The sequence below is a fragment of the Notamacropus eugenii genome, chromosome 4 (assembly GCF_028372415.1).
Source record: "Notamacropus eugenii isolate mMacEug1 chromosome 4, mMacEug1.pri_v2, whole genome shotgun sequence".
NCBI lineage: Eukaryota > Metazoa > Chordata > Mammalia > Diprotodontia > Macropodidae > Notamacropus > Notamacropus eugenii.
In genome coordinates, this window is record NC_092875.1 from 63,176,393 (window position 1) to 63,190,299 (window position 13,907).

The 13,907-nt window shown below is 41.4% G+C and overlaps 1 protein-coding gene across 7 annotated transcripts in view; it reads left to right on the top strand.

Moving 5' to 3' along the window:
- The window catches only part of GNG7 (G protein subunit gamma 7), a 371,729-nt gene that overhangs the window by 53,289 nt on the left and 304,533 nt on the right, over window positions 1-13,907 (top strand). For 6 of the 7 annotated variants that reach the window (XM_072601446.1, XM_072601447.1, XM_072601445.1 and 3 more), the window contains exon 2: window positions 6,981-7,052. The gene's annotated coding sequence lies outside the window, so the exon portion shown is untranslated. Of the gene's footprint in view, window positions 1-6,980; window positions 7,053-8,695; window positions 8,784-13,907 lie in introns of all 7 variants that reach the window. The other variant, XM_072601444.1, reaches the window with a different exon arrangement.

The following is a 13,907-nucleotide window of genomic DNA, read 5'->3' on the forward strand; positions in this document are numbered from 1 at the left end:
CTAGGAGACGGGAGTAACACTTACTTGCCATCTCATGAGCTCACAGCATCTGTATTTTCTGAACTGTTGCCATGAGACAGACTGCAGAATCATAAATATAGGTATTATGAAGCTGTGGCAAAGCAGGCTGCTCTGGGAACATGGGTTTGGAGGAGATTGAACCTAACTAGAGGAGGGGGCGGGGCAAGACTGAGGTGATAGGTCTGAACTGGGAGGAGCTTCAACGTAGAATCAGACAACTCAAAGGAATCTTAAAATTCAACTCAACATAAGCATGTATTAAGACAAAAAGGAAACAATCAATCTTCCACATAAATAAATATTATTCCACCAAATAAATATTCCTCAAACATAAGTCTGACCATGGAACTTTGCTTAAGAAGCTACTTTGGCTCCCTAGTGCCTGTTGGATAAAGGGACAAACTCCTCTATACAAGCTACCACTCTGACATTTAACACCTTTTACAAGCTGGCTCCAACTTATCTTTCCAGACTAATTTTACTTTTCTCCTCTCACATGCTGCATATTCCAGCCAAATGGGCCTCCTGCTGCTCACCAGATACAATGTCCCATCTCCCAACTCCAGGCTTTTGCACAGGCTGTCCCCCATTCCTGGAATGTTCTCCATCTTGATTGTCTCCTTGGAGTCCCTAGCACACTTTAAAGCTCAGTTATCTGCTACTGGAACAGGATTCCCTGGGTGCTTTCCCCGCAACCTCTCCCCAAGTTATTTTATATCCATTTATCTCTGGGCATGTTGTTTACCCCCAGTAGAATGTATTTGGCTCCTTGGGGGCAGGATTATTTCACTTTCATCTTTGTATTTTTAGTCCTTTAATAGATATTTATACTGAATTTGATTTTAAAGTTCCTTTCAACTGTCATTCTGTATTTAAACTCCCCCCCTCCCCAATTCTGATGGGCCACATTCGAATGCCCCTTCTAGCTCTAATAGTCTATGATTTTATAATTCTGGAATCAGATGATTTCTAAGGGCTTTTCCTTTTTTTTCTGGGGTAATTTATTTCATTGCTTCTGCCTTCCTTGGATTCTGTATTTGTTAACCTTTCTTATATTTCTGTTGTCTGGGTTCCCTTTTCTTCATTTCAAAAGCCCTTGATGTCATTCCTACATTTTCTTCCTTTCCTCCAGTTTCTGATAAGGAAAGACTCTTCTCTTTGCCAAGGGCCAGCCCCTCTACATGTACTCTTGGTCCTGCTCTCTTTCAGCTCTCCAGCTGATTGACCCTTCACTCATTCCCCCTTTATCTCCAATCATTAGTCTCTCCCTGTCTACTGGCCCCTTCCCTATAGACTTCACATGTTTAGGTCTCTACCATACTTCAGATTCCTCTTCTAGATTCTACCACATCCTCTCAAGCTATCATCCTAGTTCTCTCTGTCATCTCTCAGCCAAACTCCTAAGAAAACTTTCTTTGTTGTTTTGCATTGGGAGCAGGGATAGTTTTATTCTTTTTATCTGTATTCCCAGCATAACATCTGGCCCACAGCTGGCACTTAATAAATGCTTATTGATTGATTGAACAGTGGCAGCTAACTGCTTTCTTACTCTCTCCATATGTAGTTTGGTTATCATATCCCTGTTAGTTTTTGTGTATAGACATTTTCAGTTTACTTTTTGACTCTTTTCTGGCATTTTATCTTTTGTGAACTTCTGGGTATTTGAATGACCATTCTTTCCTTTATTGTAGCTGTTCTCTATCAGTAGCTAGCTTGGTAGACAGACAGACAGGGGCATTTTTTGTTTCCTTTATCCTTTTTAATGTTTCCCTTTTGATTAATTTTGTAAGATATCAGGCAAATACATTCTTACTCTTGGGTGCATTCTATCTGTGGCCAGGAGGTTATCACTTTTATATTTTAAGCCGTAGTACAGGAATCCAAATCCTATTCTCATATACCATCTTCTTCACCAGATGTTCACTTCCCAAATAAACACATCTTCTATATCCCTTTCCTTCTATGGGCAGCAGTGATGAAAATACCACCTGTGTTTCTGTGGGCTTCATCTTTTTGCCTGAAACTTCATAATCTTTGGCAATGTTTTCTTGGTTCCTTTTGGCAGTCAGTCAACAAACATTTATTAAGCATTTACTATGTGCCAGGCAGTGTGTCAAGCTCTGGGGATATAAAGAAAGGCAAAAAACTAGTCCCTGCTCTCAGGGAGCTCATAGTCTAATGGGGGAGTTAACATGCAAACAGCTATGTATCAATAATATAGACAGAATAAACTGGAGTTAATCTCAGGAGGAAGTCACTAAGATTGAGGACAGGAAAGGCTTTTTACAGAAGGCAGGACTTCCCTTGAGTCAGGAGGCAGACATGAGAAGGGGGAGAGTTCTAGGCAGGAGGTATAGCTGTGGAAAATTCTCAGAGTTGGGAGATGAGATTGTCATGCTCAAGACTCTCATAGTATCTTTTTTGCTCAAGTGAATCATCAGCAAATAATGTCATCAGATTTGACAAATGTTGGGAGCTTTACTGTTATGTCTTGAATATATGTCCCAGTAAGGTGTAGCCTGTTGTTGTTATGAGGTTGAACTATAAACATAAATGTTTAGCACAATGGATAGAGCACTGAACCTCAAGGAAGACCTGAGTTTTAATCCTGCCTTTGAGTTTCTAGCCATGTGACCCTGGGCAAATTACGTAACCTCCATCTGCCTCAGTGATTTTCCTAAAACACGGGTCTGACCATGTCACTTCCCTATTAATAAACTCCAGAGGCTTCTATCTCCTCCAGGATCAAATACAAATTCTCACATGCCATTCTAAGCCCTTCAAAACCTAGCCCCATCCTATGCTTCCAATCTTCTTACCCCTTCTCTTTAATCCAGTAGCAATGACCTCCTTATTGTTCCATTTCTTGGATCCAGGCATTTTCTCTGGTGTTCTCCATGCCTGGAATGCCCTCCCTTGCCATGTCTGCCTACTGGCTTCCCTGACTTTCTTTAAGTCCTAACAAAAATCCCATCTTCTACAGAGAGCCTTTCCCAACTCTTCTTAATTGCATATATCTTGTATGTAACTTGTTTGTATGTATGTATTTGCTTGTTATCTTCCCCCATTAGATAGTGAGCTCCTTGAAGGCAGGGACTATCTTTTGCTTCTTTTTGTATTCCCAGCCCTTAGCACAGGGCCTGGCACATAGTAGATATTTAGTAATTGTTTATTGATTGGGGATTGGATAGTTTCTCCTTTAAGCTTCACCCTTTTGTCACCAGGTGCCTATTAACCATTTTGAATTGAATGTCACGCAACATATCCAAAACAAGTTCATTATCTTTCCCCCCAAATCTACCCTTCCTAGCCCTAAAGTTCTCTTTTAGTGTTGAGGGTACCACCATCCTTCTAGTCAGTCAGGCTCACAATTTCAGCTCCACTCTTCACTTCTCATTCCCATCATCCCAAGTATGTCATCAGTTGCTAAATCTTGCCATTTATTTTTCCACAGTATCTCTTGAATATGTTCCTGTATTTTCACTCAGAGCTGCTACCCTAGTTCAGGTCCTTATCATCTCTTGCCTGCACTATTGTAATAGCTTTCCATTTGGAGTCAGGAAGACCAGAGTTCAAATCTGGTTTCACTTATTAGCTGTGTGACCTTGGGCAAGTGACTTAACCTCTCTGCCTCAGTTTCCTCATCTGTAAGATTGGAGATAATAATAGCACCTATCTTTACAGAGTTGTGACAATAAAATGAGATATTTGTAAAGTGCTTGTATTGTGTGTGACTCATTGTAAGTACTTAATAAATTCTTATTACATATTTTAAAAATTCTCCCCTCAGGCCAGTCAGCTTAACAAATGCTTGTTGCAGATTTTAGAGTCTCCCCCCAGGCCAATAAATTTTCCATATGTTGTCAGTTATTTTCCTAAAGCACAAGTCTGACCATGTTGCTTCCTTTTACTCAGTAAACTCCAGTAACTCCCTATTGCTTCTAGGAACAAACATGAATTCCTCAGTTTGATATTTAAAGCTCTTCGCCACATGGCCTCTTTCCATGTTTCTGGTCTTTTACTTTACTTCCCTTCCCCTATATTCCAGTCCAGCCATGAGATCCTCTTTGTTCCTCACACATGATGCTCCATCTCCTGGCTCTCTCCTTTTATAATGGTTGTCCTCAATTCCTGGAATGCCCTCTCTTTCTCCTTCTACCTTTTTGTCTCCCCATGATGGTTTGAAGTACAGGGTGATGGTCGAATGAATGGAGAGTGAGAGAGGAGGAGGAAGAATAGAATGGATTTGATATGGCCAAAAAGTATAAAAGGGATAAAGATGACGATGACTTAAGGTGCCTTTGACATACATATGGAATGTGCTGGGGAAAAAAACCTATCAAACTTAAGTACTTGGAAGTAGTATTTTGATTACTTGGATGACTAAAATCCCTTTGACTTGGGGCCCTGTTACAAATAGCAACCCATCTATGTCTTCTCATTCTATGTAATTTTTATCTATGTCCTGCCAAAATTTTCCATTTAATTCCATATTAAAAATAATTACCATTTATATAGTGTTTTGAGATTTCCTGAGTGCCTTCATCACAGTCGTGTGAGGTAGGTCAAATAGAGGATATTATTGTCTCCTTTTTGGAGATGAGGAAATTAAGAGGTGAGGTGACTTAGTCATGATTACATAGCTGAGTGTTCAACACACTACCCATGTGTACTCCCTTCTCCAGAAAGAAAAATGTTCAACTTTCTGTAGTGCTTTAGGGTATAAAAAGTGTATTCCTTAGAGTACCTCAGTCAAGTTGGTAGATAGGTATTCTCCTTAGAGGACGTTGAATAAAGAAGAAAAGCTTGATTTGAAGTATCTCATGGGATAGCCTCATGCTGACGTTCTGACCTTGGATAGGCTTTTTTTCCATGGTGTAATTGCCCCTCAAAAAAAGCCCCAAACAAAATACACAGCCCTATAAGTAATCTCACTATCCCAGTGTTATAGACACACTTGGCATTTTATCATGGTCTAGAGCAGCACTTCACAGTTTAAGAAGTGCTGAAGGGTCTGCAAGTGGAAAAAGTTTAAAAAGGCCTGGTATAGAGTTTCTAGAACTGCTCTGGTATTTTAAATGAATGCTCTAGACAATTGAAGTTTAAAAGCCATTGGCAGGAAGATGGGTAGGCTGCCTAGTGACCCACGTATATTATGTCATGTATCCATCCATGATGTGACATAGATTTGGGAATTTCCTGTAAACTTGTAAGAGGTGTGGATGTCGCCATCTCCAGCTGTTGAGGACCTTTTCCCTAGGGTGGAATTATATTCTTAGCAAATACATTAGGACCATCAGAAAAAGCATTAAGAGTTTACAAAGAAGAGTGAGAGAAAGCATCCTAACAATTGTTTACCGTCCAGAGGTGGCTGTTGCCAATTCATCCTGACTGTTTTTGGCTTCTGCTTCAGTGGCCCCTTGGTCTGACATCCCCGCTTGTAGGCTGCCATCCCTGGAAAAGCCCTCAATTGTGCTTTTGACCAGTTACCCAGTGTTCATGTCTCTTCCTTGGCTTCCCCCACCAAAGCAGGGAACAGGAGTCACCCTCAATGCCACTGGTGACTAATCACTGAGAATATTTTTCTGTCTTTGCATAGCTAATGCTAAAATATATCACATTATTTCTTCAGATAGAAGCCTTTGCAAATGGCCGCCTAATGTTTTCCTATCTCAAGGGAGCCCTCTGCAGGCCCAAGTAAGCACTGCATATCAACACCCATTCCATTGTGTCACTGACTGAACAACTTGAAAACTTCTGATGGAGGATCACAGAGCTCTAAGAGTAGGATGGGGCTGTCAAAGTCACCTAGTCCGAGCCTTATCCAGGAAACCCCATTACAACTTCCTCAGCAGGTTGTTGAGCACCTCCAGTGATGGGGAACTTGCCTGCCTCCTGAGGCATTTCTCTTGGTAGACTACTCTATTACTAGAACATTAGCTCTTTGAAAGTAGGGATTCTTTCATTCTTCATATCCCTAAAGCCTTCCATGTTGTCTGGCTCATAAATGCCCACTGGTTAATTTATCTATAGTTAGAGGTCAGTTTCTACCTCCATATCCCAGAGGTCCGCTTGTACATCCCTAGCTGCCTACTGGATATGTCCCAAGGAATAGGGGATTAGCCTTGGCAAAGTAACATGGCACAATGGGAAGTACACTGGCCTTGGCAAGACAGCATGGCCCAGAACACTGGCCTTGGAGCTGAACCCTAGGTTCATGAGCAGGCTGTGTTAATACCTAGATGACCATGGGTAAGTCCCTTAGAGCTTTATGAGTGTCAGTTTCTAATTACTGTGAAATGGGCATGATAATTCTTTCCCCACCTTCCTCACAGGGATGTTATGAAGACAGCACTTGACTTACAGAGTACTAGAGGAATGAGTGTTTTTATTATTTCTTAACTTTGTGGAGCTTCCATTCCTTATTATATAAAATGGGGATATATTACTTGCCTTGCCTGTCTCAAAAGACTCTTGTGACTAGATGAAATAACGTATGTAGACCACTTGGTAATCAAAAAGCTCTGTTGAAGTGTCTGTCTTTTCTGTCTCCTCATTTTCAATATAGCTAAACCAAAAGTTTTCATCTTTTGGAGTTGTGGTATTCTCTTGGTGACTTCTTGTTTTCTCACAGATGGCAGTAGCTTTGTTGTGGGCCACAGTATTTTGTTAGTGTTGTTTTATTTGCCTAATTAAAAAGTTCACTTTTGTAAAGAAAAAAAAATCACCCCATTCAATTTTCTTGATAAGTCATTTTTGCAACTGGAGTTTCCTGAAACAAGACACACCTACACTTTGAAGCTCTGTGGGTATCATTATTTTTTTTTCTCATTGCTTAGAAAATAGTACATGTCTTTTAACATGCTAGACTCCAGTATGTGTGTATGTATGTGGAATTTCTGGGTCATGATCCAGCTTAACATGTGAAAGCCTCAGCTACAAATTCTTTTTTCTTTTAGGAAGATCCCACTTTCTTTGGTCAAGTACAGCTTTCTGCCTTGGTGCTGAGAATCCTTAAAGATAGTGGACAGGTGAGTGTTTTGAATTTTTTTCTCTCTTCTTATATAAAAGTCAATTTATAATACTCCCAGACTCTAACGTAGGAAGTAGGAGGCACTCCCTTTATAGACAGTCAGCCAGAGAGCTGCAATGGGAGGGTCCAGAAGACCTCACAGGTGACTTCCGGCATATTGGGTGGATCTTCTTGGGAGGAACTATAGAACCATAGAAAAGAATCCTCCAGGGAGAGAAGACATGGATGGCTTGTGATCTGCACTGATGGAGGGAGGCCCTACATGTATGATGTCACAGATACATTCACTTAGGGGAGTTTAGTATGTTCACATCTGGTCCTGTTATTCCTACTTTAACATTTCCACTGGCTCCCTATTACCCTCTGAGTAATGTTAGAGTTTCTTGGCCTGGTGCTCAAAGGTCCACGGCTGGCACTGCTTTGCCTTTCAAACCTAATCTCACTCCAGCTGTCACCAAAACACACTATTCTCTTTCCTTCAACATCCCAGGCTTTCTCACTTCTGGGCCTTTGCTCACATTTTGATTCCTTGTTCATTGGCTATCTTCCCTCCCCCTTTTTGAATTTGGGTTCCTGTATAACTGTCAACTGAAAAGTCCTCTTGGGGAAGCCTTCCCTGACTCTCCCTTCCCTTTTCAAGTCAGAATGCCCTTTCTCCCCTTGAGACCCCACAGAGCACCTTGTTTTGTGCCTTTGACAGACTTGCTGCCTCAGTCTGTGTAGTTTGGTTGCCTGTGTATGTGTCATGGAGAGGCAGTATTGTACAGTGTTTAGAGCTGTGGCCTAGGAGTCAGAAAGACCTGAGTTCGTTCTCAGCCTCTGACACATGTTGGCTGTTCTGAGCAAGCTAAGAGAACTCTCAGGGATCCAGATATGTCTGTACCATTGGCAGGTTTCAGAGTAGAGGTCCTGCACTAGCAAAACCACGGGGCTGGATCCTTTAGCTGTCTCCTTGCCGGAGCTGTGAGATCCGTGAGCCCATATAACTAAGCCTTTCCTAAACCTCTCCATGGCCACCCCAGTGCTCTGTACACCAGAGGAGCTTAATAAATACTTGGTGAGTTGAGCAAGATCATTGTGCCACTGTGCCCAGCTGAAGTCTCTACTTTTACCGACCTCAACTCTAGGGAGATGGGGAAGAGCCTTGGGTCTAGAGTCAGGAGGCCTGCCTGTGCCTTGAAGAGCAGGGCCTCTCTCTGAGCCTCAGCTTCCTGATCTGTGAAATGGGGATGAGACAATCTGAAGATCCCAGGAGAGAATGTACTTACTGTGAAGTGCTATCATTATAACTCTCCTTCTTAAGCTGCCTCGCTAAGTCTGGAATGGTTCCACATGCTCTTCAGTCTCTCAGACTTTCTGACCTCTGCAGAACTCAGCCAGGAACCACCTTCTCCAGGAGGCCTTTTCAGCCCCCAGCTGTTAGTAATTTACCTTGGGTTTATTCTGTATGTGTTTAAGCACGCAGATGTATATGTTGTCTCTCCTGAGAGAATGGTAGTTCTTTGAGGGCAGAAGCTGTTTCATCTTGGTCTTTGTCTCCCCAACACCTGTGTGCACAGTAGCACACAGCAGACCCTTGAATTCTTGTTAATTGATTATTTGAAGGATCTCTTTCTCTTCAAGTCTTTTGATCATGTTTAGGGAAGAATGAATGAAAAATGAATGAAGGAAAGAGCATATGAAGCACTGCTAGATGCCAAGCCTGGATGGCACAAGGACTGGATGAGAAGTAAGGATGGGGCTCGTGAGGAGGACCAAGGGGAATGGGCAAAGAATGGGAAGAAAGTCTTTCCACTGAACAACTGCTAATCTCCCTTTGTCCACAAGAGTGTCTGAAGAGCTAGTACCCTCCCTCCCAAACTACCTTGTAGGTAACTAATATAATAGAGCTAGCACTTACATAGCTCTTTAATATCTGCAGAGCATTTCACAAATATCTTCTCATTTTATCCTCGCAATAACTCTGCAAGGTAGGTGCTGATATTATCCCTGTTTTACAGTTGAGGAAAGTGAAGAAAACAGAGGTTAAATGACTTGCCCAGGGTCACACAGCTGGTAAGTGTCTGAAGCTGGATTACAACATCCAGGGTTCTGTGCACTATGGTGCCACCTAGCTACCTCTTTATATATGTACACACATACATATACAAATATACATAAATACATATATGTATGTGTGTGTGTGTATGTGTATGTGTGTATACTTGCTTCCCCCATTTGAATTTAAGCTTTTTGTAAGTAGGAATTTTTTCACTTGTTGTGCTTCTCTCCCCAGTGCCTAGCACAATGCCTGCCATATAGAAGTGCTTGCTAAATTCTAGTTGATTGGTGGGTTGGATGGAGGAGGAGCAACCACAAATTCGAGAGGATTTCTCCACCTCATCTATGGAGCACTTGCTCCCCAAACTCTATTACTACAACCAGATGGTTTGTAGGATGAAGAGAGGTCATGAAAATTACCCGGGCTCCAGTGTCTGCCTTCCTTGGTGGTGAACGGCCATCAGGAAAACAAGATATCCTCTTCCCCCTTTTGACTATTAAAAGGTAACAGCCTGCTGACTCAGCCCCGTACTGGATTGCCTACCTGCTGGGTTGTGTTCATTAACTTCCCTGGGTAATTGTTTTTATGGATGGTAATCTGAACGTGAGTGACAGAGTATAACTGTTACTCTGGGATGTTTCCATGTCTTTTCTTTGCTCCAAAATATTTAGTGGTTCCCTGTTGCCTCCTGAGTAGAGTTCAGATTGTTCTACTGATTGGTGAAGTTACATTCTGGTGCTATTTTCTCTAACAGAACCTCATGTTCCTTCCCTTCATGTACGCAGAGTACATCCAAAGCAAATGAGTCTCTGTTCCCCAGACATTTCCTGTGTCTTTGAACCTTTGTTCATACCCCCATTTCCCTCTTCTCTTTGCCTGTTGAGTTCTGTTCTTTAAAACCCAACTCAGCTGCTGCCTCCTTCATGACTTATTTTCCTGATCTAGTATCATTTTTTTCCCTTGGATGTCACACAGCACTTTGTTTTATACCTTGCTAATGCACTTATGCTGTATTGTATATTATAATTAGCTATGTCATATGTCTTCCTTTAGAAGTAACATATCATTCAGCACAAGTAGATGCTTAATAATTTTTTTTTTTAAGGTGAACTGGGGTGTGTCCATCACTAAAGCTAAACTTTTCTTTAGGCTGCTGTTTTTCAGGGAGTAAGGGAAGTTAAGGGAACTATTAGTAGTCTGAAAAAAGTGATAAGATTGTAGTACTTTAAAGTTGGTAGGGATCTAGAAAATCCCCTGAAGCTCTACCCTCAACTTACAAATGAAGCTTCAGAGGGAAATGACTTGGCTAAGGTCACATAGGTAATGTGTAGCAGAGCTGAGATTGAAACCCAGGTGTTCTAACTCCATGTTCAACATGCTTTCCGTTATATCACCAATTGGCATTTTTTAAAAAAACTGTCAATCCTGCTACCCATGTAGGAAAGTAAAACTTAGATGTGATCATGAAGGCTCTAATATTGTTAGTCTAAATGCCATTGATAGTATCATAGCATTTAGAATCATAATTCTTGGAAAGAAAGATTTTTGAAATTGCACATATGATCAGATAGCTAAGTGGTGTAGAGGAAGAGAGTACAGATCCTGGAGTCAGGAGGACCTGAATTCAAATCCAGTCTCAGATATTTACTAGTTGTGTGTGACCTTGGGCCTCAGTTTCCTCCCCTGTAAAATGAGCTGGAGAAAGAAATGGCAAAACCACTCTAATATCTTTGCCAGGAAAACCCTAAATGGGGACACAAAGAGTTGGATGTGACTGAAACGACTGAACAATGAGTGATCATATGATTTAAGAGTTGGAAGGGATATAGATTACCTTGCCCATCTCCCCATCTCCCCATCTAGTGTGGGAATATCCTTTTCATTCTCTTCTAAAACCTTTCTGGTGCTGGAGAAGCTCTTCTTCTCCTGGGGCAGCCAATTCTGTTGTGTGATTGTGGGACAGCTCTAATTCTTAGGAAGTTCTTCCTTAGATTGGGCTCAATTTAGTCCTTCTGCAGTTCTTGGTCTGTGCCTCCTACTCCTCACTCCTTGGGCCTTCCTAGAGATGTATACAAAAAAAATCTGGTCCTTCTTTCCCATGACAGCTTTTTGGATATTTGAAGACATTGATCATATGACCCCTGTCAACTTTTCTCCTTTTATATAGCTTTCAGTTGGTCAACTTCCCTCCTGAATCATCGTCTTCAGAACTGAATCCAATCTTCCAGATGGGGTCTGGGGACCCTAAGGCAGAAGACAGTGCGTTCTTACAATCCCCTCTTAATCTGGATGTGAGATTTAAAATGGGAGGATGTCAGAAATTGTGGAGACCTCACAAATTTACACTGGTATTAGGTTTTTTTTTTTAACATACACTTCATACTTGTTGCATGTGAGCTTGTGGTCTTTTGAAACATTCATACTTTTTTCACATGTGAACTTCTTTGAACCAGTTCTTCCCCATTTGTACTTGTTGCAGTTGATTTTTAAACACCCAAGTGAAAAGCCATTATATTTGTCCCTATGAAATTTCATCTTTTTGGCTTCATCCAATTTTCCTGCCTGTAGAAATCTTTTTTTTTTTTCTGGCATTAATTCACAGTCTCTCCCACTTGGGGGTGCCAAACTATAATGACAGTAACTCACATTTATGTAGCACTTAAAGTTAATGGCTCATTTAGCTCAACCTCAGAATCAGTGGATCTGTGAACGGTTTGGGCTTCAGTTATTCAACCTGTGCAAAGCTCTCTAACTGTACTGTTCTCCAGCCCATATTTCTCCATCTCAGCCACAAGCCTAGCATGAGAGGTGTCAAACGTTTTGCTGGAATGTAAATCTCCTGTGTCTGCTGCATTACCCTCACCTCCCAGTCTGTTAATGCTGTCAGAAGAAATGAGGCAGGTCTGGCAAGGCCTGAATCTTGGAGATCTCTGCTCTCTTTTGGCAATGCTCAGAAGCCATCTTTGAAGAATGAATTCTGAAATTTTTCCAGGGATGGAAATCTAGCTCCTTGGGTTGTTTGAAAACCCTTCTGTTTTTGCATTTTTTAAAAATCAGGACTTTATTTATCCTTTTATGTTTGGCCTGCATCTTTCCCATTATCCAGAAGTCAAGCTTCCTAGTGTCAGTTATAGAGGCCTGCCAATCAAAAATCTCATTGTCACCATACTTGAGGGTGTATAGTTCATCTCAGTTTGGTATTTAACCTTACTAAGCTGATTGATTATTCCTCATTGACTTTGGGATTCCACACCATGCTAACCAGTCTTTTATCTTTCCCAGTCCAAAGAGACTTTTCCTTGAAAGGGAAAATAGAAGGAAGAATTGTGTAATTCAGCTTTCTCACCCTTGTTCATTATCATCAGCTCATCTACCCCAATCATCTGCACTATCTTTTCTTTGGCTCTTTTTGGGAGGCAGGATGGCATAGTAGAAAGAATGCTGGGTTTGAAGTCAGAGAACCTGGGTTCAAATGTGCCACTTAGACTAGTCACTCGATCTTTCTGGGCTTCTGTAAAATAAAAGGGTTGGACTAGATAACCCTCTAAGGTCCCTTTTAACCCTAAGCCCACAAGCCCATGATCTTTCCCCCCCAACACTGCTTTAAAAAACAAACAGGAACAAACCCTTTTTGTTTTCCTTAGAACATTCATCACCAGCTTCAGCAGCTTTTGGCATTTTTTAGAGCCCCTGACACAAATTGTACAGGACCATACTACTCTTTTGTATTTATCTTTAGTTATTTGCCCTTATTTCCAAATTTGGTTCCTATCTTCTTAAAATCTGAAATTGTTCACGAGTTTTCTCTGTATCGTATCAGGTTTCTTTAGGCAAGTGTCTCTTTCCCTTTGTTTGAATCATTTCTGTTTGTGTCTTCAGATTTTCATTCTTAAGAGCTTCTGATTTCCATTGTCCTGAATTGCCTTGCAAGATATTAGGCCATGGTATCCTCTGCATGCTTTGTTGGATTCTCTAAAATGTATACCCAGATCCCTTCTTCTCTTCTCAATCAACACCTCTGTGATGGAGTGGTCGCTAGCCTCCAAGGTTCCCATTATTTCTATTTCAGCAGCAAGTGCCTCCTTGGTAAGAAGCAGGTCCTGAATTGCAGTTCCCCCATCATTTCCTCCATCTTTTGAAGTGATTGTTGAAATGATCATTGAACAAATCACAAATTTATCAGCTGCCCTGATTGTGTGTGTGTGTGTGTGTGTGTGTGTGTGTGTGTGTGTGTGTGAGAGAGAGAGAGAGAGAGAGAGAGAGACAGAGACAGAGACAGAGAGAGACAGAGACAGAGGAGCGAGAGAGAAACGTGCTGATTTTTGAATAGTTGAAGTTCTCCATCTCTAAGATCATGCTTCCTGTAACAGCCTGTGAAGTTTGTTTCTCATATTCCACATGTGTCTGAGTGGTCTGTAGTATATCATGTGATATGCTGCACTTCTGTTTCATGCTCCATTGATCTTCATCAGAAGATTCTTCACTCTGTTTCTCTCATTAGGTTCCTGGATGTCCTCACACGAGTGTGTGTGTGTGTGTGTGTGTGTGTGTGTGTGTGTGTGTGTGTTAACAGTACAACAATCTTCCATTTCCCTACATTCTTTCCTTTTTATCTTATGTGTTTGCATATTGACGTCTGAGGCCATAGACTTTATAGCTGGCTGTCTTCTTGGATCTTGTCTTTTCATTTTCCTGTGTTGTGCCTGCTATTCCGGCGTACACAGTTTGTCAGAGCCAAGTGGGCAGTTTTACCTTTCCTTCTAAAGGCTGTTTGATTAAATTTACAAAATTCCAGGCAAACGTGGCTTTTTA